This window comes from Armigeres subalbatus, chromosome 1, assembly GCF_024139115.2.
Source record: "Armigeres subalbatus isolate Guangzhou_Male chromosome 1, GZ_Asu_2, whole genome shotgun sequence".
Lineage (NCBI taxonomy): Eukaryota > Metazoa > Arthropoda > Insecta > Diptera > Culicidae > Armigeres > Armigeres subalbatus.
In genome coordinates, this window is record NC_085139.1 from 591,824 (window position 1) to 600,786 (window position 8,963).

An 8,963-nucleotide genomic window follows, 5' to 3' on the forward strand; every position below is an offset into this window, starting at 1 on the left:
GGAAAAAGAATGGCAAATACAAATTTAACAGAGAACAGGATGGAGGTCGCCCCCGAGGGGTCAAAGGGTAGACATAAAGATCTCTATCCTGGCCAATGTCCAGTAATCGCATTAGCCTGTTGCCAAGTTAGAAATCGGTCGATTTTTTTATTAGGCAGTGCCACCATGTGCCTCTGGGTCTATCCCTGCTGCGATGCCCAGCTGGTTTCCAGTCTACTGCTTGTTTACAGATGTCGTGTCCACTGTCCACCTCTACGTAAGGTTCGGCGATCCCAACCCACTTGGGTCCCGGTTCGCCCCACCCTGAAAAAAAATACCCCCTTTCTCGAATTGACTGCCTATAGTCAAATAGTGCGAAGGTTTAGTCAAGTCTAGTACTGAAACTGAAGAACTGAAGACAGCATTACTGTTGAGGTTGAAATGCGTATCTGAATGAAATACGTATCAGGTGGTAAAATGAAAATAACTTATGACAAGTAAACACAATCCACTTTAAAAATTAAAAAAAATATCAATCCAACATCAACCATAACAGAATTTAAAAGAAGGGACGTAGGCAATTAACTTGCAAAAGCCAAGGTAAAAAGAATAATAATTTGAACGAAAATCACATACATTTTATCTTGATATCACAATTGTTTAAAGTTACCTAACATTAATTAGTAGTTCTTATTTTGTGCATTTAGAAACCATAATAGTTTGAGCTTGATCTTGATTGACTGTCCGTAGCTGCTACTCCATTATGATCAGATCATCTGTTCTTGCACAGAGAACCAACAGATGTTTGCTTGGCAATCATTCACCCACTGCAATCATTTAAGCAATCATTCACCCACTGCAAGCCGAATATACCTCTGCACTTGCCACGAGTTCAGGCGTAATCTTATTAAAATTGTTTTAGTGAATTCGACGGGCAGAGCTCCGTCTTGGTTAACGAGTTGCCTGTGTGATGGGAGAAAGCAATTGATGAAATTCTTATTGGATGTATTAAACTATCTTTTCTGCTCATTTCCCATTCTAGTACATACTGCTAGAATAGTCAAATTGAAGATATAGGATAGAAATGGAAACGGTATGGAAGTTCATTTCCAATTCTAGCGATTGCTAGAAAATCTGAAATATAGAGAAAGATTCTAAGTAAGAGAAATGGGACGAGCCTGGGACTGAATCCACGTTTGCAAGGCAGAAGCGATAGCCATATGACTACCAAGCCATAATCATAATATACATATAAATGAAAAATTAGGATATTGCTCTTTTCATAATGTTTAGATTTTTGATTTAATCTTCTCATCACGTTTTCGAATTTTGCACTGTCAAACGCTTTGAGACGTTGATTAAACAAACTGTTTTTGTTGTTAACCCTTAAACTTGCAGACTGTCAGATGCAAGATTAATAAAAATTGGGTGTTTCAAAATATTGTATGAAAAAAACTAGATAACCTTTATGTGTTAGTAACCTTAGAGGACTGCGAAATCCTGTGCGAAATTTGACTATGATAATCATTTAAACAGGGCAAGTCTAAATAGGAGTAAATGTCGCAATATATAATTATAATTCTGCTTCTAACCTTACAGAGTGTACTCGTTTCATTATTATAAACAAGCTCCTATTTCAATAATATTTACACGAAGGGCGAATTCAGCTCGATCTGTGTCGTTTTTTGTTACTATAATATGCTATGCTCATGTGAGGAAAGCACAACAATTATTTAATTAAATTTTCGTTTGGAAATCACATAAGATTCACATAAAAGATTGCTTGAAATTGGGAACATTTAGGTTAAGTAACGCTCTTGCAATTATACACCTAACCACCGTTTGTTCGATTTCCTTTCAAGTCAGTATAAGAACCGGGAGTATTTGAAATTGCTAGATTTTTATACATTGTATAAGATTTTTCATTTTTGTATAAGAATCTAACAAGTTCGCATAAACACAGTACTTCTACAGATTTTGATTGGTTTTTATACAGAATTGAAATCTACATCCGTTGTTTTTTTGTGAGGAGTATAAAGCACAAAGTGAACCAAATATTGTTTCTTAACATCCAACACTGTGTCTGCAGTTCTATGTTCGATCTCATATGACATGCTTGCAACGAGTTCACAACAAATTAAAATGCGCGAAAACACAATGGAATTGATTAATTGCGTGCTATTCGTCAACGTCAGAATATGTTAGACTGTAACTATTTTTATTTGTTATTTCCATTCCAATACCAACGTTCCAATCGTGGAGAAAACGAAATGAAGCAAAATAGTAGACAAAAAGTAGGTATCGGTAAGAATAAGGCTAACGAGCGCCCTATTCCAAGCAACTTTTACTCTTCTTGAGAATTCCTGTTTCATCTCCGGTTCGTCCCTTGTACTTTGGTATTCGATCGACAAAAGAAATCCAGTCTGATCCACAACATCCATCTTAAAAGACCCCTGTAGTTAGCGCATCACCTTTATCATGGCTGTCAATCAAACAGCATCAGATTTCAATCCCTCACAAGTAAAAATGTCTGACAAAAAATCGGAGTGATTCCCACTGACACCAGAAACACGCGTCTCTATCCCGTTTCGTTCGCCGAGAAATTTACGCATGATCCAGACAATCTAACCTGTTCTGTTTCTTTAATTTTAAACTGAACCACAGATGAGCGTTGGTGTTAGTTTTAACATAATTAATAACTTAATTATTGTTTTATATACCTCCTTCGTGGTAATATCCCGTGATTGAAACTAGAGATTCTCTCCTGCTGGGCTTGCTCTGAACAACACGACCAAAGAGGCGCAAGTCGTTTGATATTGTGATGAACATATCGCAAGCACTGACCTCTCGATAGTACCTTCCAGTACGCGAATTCAGCCTGTCTGAAAGGTAAAACTGTAGAGCAACGTGGCCCGGACAACCCGACAGCAACGAAAGCAAGAAAGCCCGTATGAAGATTAAGCACAATGATAATATCAAAATAAATTATCTCCTCATAAAAATTAATGATGCCAATTTATTTTGGGAAAAGAATAATAATAAAAGAATATTTACACAATACATTTATGAGTTTACAACTAACTTGACTCAAAACTCCATTGCGGACCATATCCATTCAGGAAAGAGTCTGTTGGTTGTCATTTCTAAAATAAAATTAATATGAATCATACCCAAAACAAGTTCCAATTTGGCATGGCAAGAATGAGATAGATCTTCATGTGATGTCTTAAATATCCTTAAATAAGTATGTTGGTTTTCCAGGCTACACTACATATATAAGGATCATGTTAGGTGACTAAAAGGTGACCTTCCAAACTAGACGATTAGTATTAATTTGTACCGTCAAATGGTTTTTTGATCAAATACAATACTATTACTCATTGTCCCGCAATAGTATTTCGTGGTATTAATATTTATTATCCTTTGTTCACCAACAAACATACGGTTGCTAGTTCGGTTGCATTGGCGCTTGTCAATTGGAACACAGTGCTCCCCAACTTTTGGAAACAACTGATTTCTAAAAACAAGATAATAAAACGTGGTGGAATTAGATGGAAAGTTCTAAACTCGTATTAGACAGTTGTAGACATTCCACTAAGAGAGCAAATAATTCTTCAACTAATTTCTACCTTCTACAGATTCTTGAAAACATTCAAACCGCATTTTATATTTCTAATGTCATCAAGCCAAAACGAAATCCAAAAAGTTTGTCCAAAGAATATAAGTAATAGAAAAGTTGCTCAATGAATTTTCAAGAAATTAAATGAAACAGTTATGTGTTGCCTAAAACGGGAGGGCTATCCCGGGCTGTGTTGATTGGGTGACGTTATGTTGCTTTTCCAATCATTCTTTTCTAATCAAGGCTGCTAGATCAATATACCATAGATACAACGCAGTTTTTCGCCAGTATTTGTTAGGATACTGTCAAAAGTTTAGAGTTGGTTGCTTCTTGATTAACAATACTCCTGGCTGAAACTCAAAGCATTTTACAGTCATATGGAAATGATAATAGCATTCTCCAAACTAAGCCGAACGTTTCCATAATGAAATTTGAAGTGTAATTCAATAGGCTCGTTAGGATACGGCAGAGAATAAAAATTTAGCGGAGGGCAATTTTGGTGACGACATAAGACGGCTTATGTACCTCCCTTCTGTCAAGCTTCCATTTGAAGAGGCAAGGAAGAGTCCGCCAAATGCCACTAACAGATAATTTTAATTTGAAAATAACGTCGGTCAACATTACCGGTGTCGTAGAGTAGTTTTCAAATAATTTGAATTGTCTATTTTTTACAACAATGAAATGGTGAGTTGACATCGGGGGAGGGAGGTCTAACATAACTCTGGTCCACAAGTTCCAGAGCAAGGATGAATCTGAGGACGCAGGTGAAGGACGAGACAGGTCAGTTACGCACCGATCTAACTGATCAGTTGAAACATTGGTTCGAGCACTTCGAACAACTTCTTCAACGACCAACTATCAGTATCTTGGCATACGCCGTCAATGGTGTGCCAAACCGAAGTACCATCATTGCAGAAGATGGAAGCTATCATCTGAAACATGAAATCCAACAAGGCTCTTTTGATCGCTCGCATTTCGGCAAAGATTCCCAAAGCTGCGGAGGTCCCGAGAAAAGCGGATCTGACTGTGTACGTCAATTGGTGACAATGTCACTGTGCAGTGTTTTCAAAGTTCTGTGCAAAATTATCCTAAATCGGATACAAGAGAAGAGAGACACGACTCGCTAACGGTAGCAGGCAGGATTTCGGCCAGGAAGATCATGTGTGAACCATATTGTCACGCTCCATATAATCGTGGAACAAGTCAAGGAAGCCCAAGAGGGACTCTTAGTATTTAGTATTCATTAACAACGAGAAAGCTTTCGATCATCTGAACCATGAAAACCTGCGGCGTGCCCTTACACGCATGGGAATTCCGGACAAAATCGTCGGGCTCATCGAAGCGCAGTACGAAGCTTTTAGTTGCAGAGTATTGCAGAACGGAACTTCGTCTGACCCCATGCGGGTAGTCAGTAGAGGGAGGCAAGGATGTATTCTACCTCCGCTTATGTTCCTTATCGTAATGAATCGAAATCATAGCGGTTGCGATTGACCGTGTACCAACCCGTGGGCTGCTCTGGCAGCTTATTGCTATGGAGCATCTAAACGACTGCGATATGGCTGATGATATTGCTCTACTAGCGCAACGGCGATCTGATATGTAGAGTAAACTGAACGACCTGGTCGATCGCTCTCCTACGGAAGGTCTTACAATCAACGTCAACAAAACGAAATCGTTGGAGGTCAACACAAACAACTACTCCAATTTTACGGTGGCCCGGCAAGCAGTGGAAAAAGTCGAAAACTTTCAATATTTCGGGGACTTCTTCTTCTTCTTCTTATTCATTACATCCCCACACTGGGACAGAGCCGCCTCGCAGCTTAGTTGGCACTTCCACAGTTATTAACCGCGAGGTTTCTAAGCCAAGTTACCGTTTTTGTATTCGTAATCATGAGGCTAACACGATGATACTTTTATGCCCAGGGATAAAATCCGAAAATTGCCTAGACCGACACCGGGAATCGAGCCCAGCCCAGCCCAGCATTGGTCGCGCGTCTTACCACACGGCTAAGGATGGCCGGGGTTGTGGAGCTTAATACTAAAATTAAAACAAAAATATACTTAGAATACGAGAAAAGCAAAAAAACACCTGAATAAAGATTTTAAAAAATCTATATTTCGGCAGACAGTTTGCGTCGGACGGCGGAACCAATATTGGCCCAAAACTGGAGCTCGAATGCTGAGCTCCATCGACTATGCTATCGGAAAACGATATCAACAAGAATTCAAAAATGTGAATGGAGGTGGGTTGGTCACACTTTAGGAAAAAATCGAGACTAAATCTGCAAGTAAGCGCTGGAGTGGGATTCGGCAGGACATCGCAGCAGAGGCAGACCCAGGCCAGGACAATGAATGAATTACGCCAAGTGAACCGAAAATATACTTGACCAAAACGAGAATCGAGCTTGCTATCTCCAAAATGACAATCCCAAGCCTTTTGCTCACAAGGCTTATTTGAGACCCATTCAAACATCTACTTTCAAATAATTCTTTTGACTTTAAACATTTTTGTTAGTTCCCGAGCAGCACAATTCAGACCGATTTGGTTGCAGTAACTCAAATACGACTGAATCTGGTCAGAAGTCACATAAGCTTGTTTATGTCAAGTGTGTTGCTCGAGTTTTTACCTATAGAAGATGTTTAAGACAATATTAAAATACACCAATAAAATTATATTCACCTTGTGCCAGCAAACGAATAATAGATGTTTATTGCCGGTATTTTGATATCATGTGCAAATGAAACTGTTGTTTTTTAGCGTTAAGAAATCTTGTCAGAAATATTCAGTAGAGGTTGAAAAATTATAAATCGAGTAAATACTTTATTCATAAAAAGATTCAATCTTCTGTTAAACAACTGATAATAATGAAACCCACTGTAGCCCAAACGAGTCATCGGTGTCATATTCGCTAAGCCACATGGATGAACAATATTTTAACCAAACTGTCGGTATTGTGCCCCAAGACAGCGCCACTTCAAAAACAACAGCTCACACCTCCAGTGAAAAGCATGACGGGATGATAAATGGAACTTTAATCGTATCAATGATGTTTTTTGTTTTCTTCCTCAGAGATGATAACATTTTTCAATTAATACCGAAAGACGTTAATGGCCACAGCCGTAATTTTCCGAGTGATTGATGATGTTTATAATAAAATCATTTGTTTGTAAACTGTTACCAAACTTCTCTCTGTTCTGGGCCACAAACGATCGATGATTAATGAAGTGCGCCAGGTGTCGATCAGCGTGATGGTTGCTCTTCGAGAACCGTATCAGTAATTTTCAGTAGCGTAGTTGATAATTATATGTTCCGATGGGACGCTATAAGTTTTTTGGCTTCATGAGTCATAACTAAAACTTTATGTCCAGTTGTAGACAGTTACAACACTTTGTGTGCAAAGACGTATCATTACATGTGATCGATTTAAAAAAAAATGTGTTAGACATAGGAGAACGGTTCTATTTCCATCCCATCAAAAACAAAGCAATCAAAAGGAATTTGGTTTGTTTCTTATTTTTGTGATTTTTTTTACCAGTGAGCACGCTTATTAGCAAAAAAAAGGGACGAGATTAGTGCTGTATTTCTTTGTTTTCCGATAAGATGAATATATGTTCAGTGAGATGGAAAACGGAACAGTTCCCCTAGTGGTTGAAAATTCTATTGTTACTGTTGGTATTGTTGGAAATTATGCACAATATTTTTTTTTCGTATTGCACCTAATAAGTTGTCCAGATTTCGAAATAGTAAATGTCAATGTTTAGTGGAACTTTAGCTGGTACTGGTAATTAAAGTTTTTTTTATTCTTCTTGAATACAAGTGTGTTGTTTACGTTGATGTGGCAGTTGTATTTGGTCGACCTCAAGTCAGATTCAAATGTTAACGGTAGTTGTTGTTTTTGTTAACTAAACAAAAAAAATTAGATATAAATATATTAAGATTTTATTTTTTCATAGCTTTATTGAAAATAGCAGGGAACAGGTATCCATATACTAAACCATTCGATATGCGTAAACAATACTGGGGCCCTCCTTAGCCGTGCGGCAAGCAAGACCACGCTGACGGTGGCTGGGTTCGATATTTTGATATTTTGATATGATGATGTTTTAACTATATGATATTTTAATACTTTTATTTATTTGGGTAATTGTTTCCGTTAAACGTACCTCTAAAATACTAATTTTAAAACGTGTCTTGGAAAAATCACTGTTTGTGCACTTATAGCGGTCAATGGGAATCCTTGCAATGAATTTAAACGAATTTGAATAATAGAACCCAATTATTTATCAGTGAAATTTTAGACTTTTTTCAAATGCTTTTACACTTTTTGCAAATGCTCGAGGAAGATACCTTCATCACCAGGAGGCTTATCTGGGATTTTAAGCTTGCAAATACTTAGAAAAAGGTTTTTTTTGAATCAGTATACAATGAAGTGGAATAAAATCGAATAATCATGTTCCGACAGAAACCGTGGTTGCCTTTGCAAAACTTCCGAAAATCGACCTTTTAATGATGTTATATTACCCAAGTTGAAGATGTGCAATATAGTGATTATAGTTGATCAAGTTAGAAAAGCCAATCATGTCGTATTCCCGTGAACCATAACGATGACACTTTTGTGCATAGGAATAGCAATTCTGCCCAGCATTTCACCTCTTCTTCCATCATTATTTGCATAGTTCAACATCTTTGATCAACTTTAAAGAAGGGCCTTTTAATCTCTGCTCCAACAGTAGCTTTGTGGAATTATCCCTGCTCAAACAACACAACTATGGCTGATTTCCGTAAGCCCATCATGTTTCCCTCGGGTGTCCCAAAATATTTCCCTCGCAGTAGTTACTACAAGGATTTTTACATCCAGCAGAAAATGCGCATGATGAGTTCGTGACGAGTGTGCGAGAGAGAACGAGAAAAACGAGAGTGCGAGTGTGTACCTCCACCAGTGCTATATCCTCCTCTTTGAAAATCGTGCACGTCATAGATTAATGATGGCAATCCGTCAACATCAAGAAAAGCTCCATCGAGCCCGACAGCTAAGGATACGCTCATCGTTTTGCAGCGAATATTCCTGCCGTAAAGTCCTGCGTCTGGTTGAATGGAAATGATGGAAACAGCTGACGCCTTTTAGATTCGGTAATGTTATTTCTAATCCATTGTGAGATGAACATTTGCTTTTCCATCCTGATTTGTTCTACCCACAGTGGCTGACATAATTGAAGACTTGTAGTCTGATTGAGGGTTCCCGTTCTTCCGTTCTGTTCTGTTTTATTGATAGAATTGACTGATTTGTCTGTTTTATGTTCGTCGAACAAATTTTGATGAAATTATTTAACATGGCTGCGCTAACCTAATTTAAAAAATACTTTG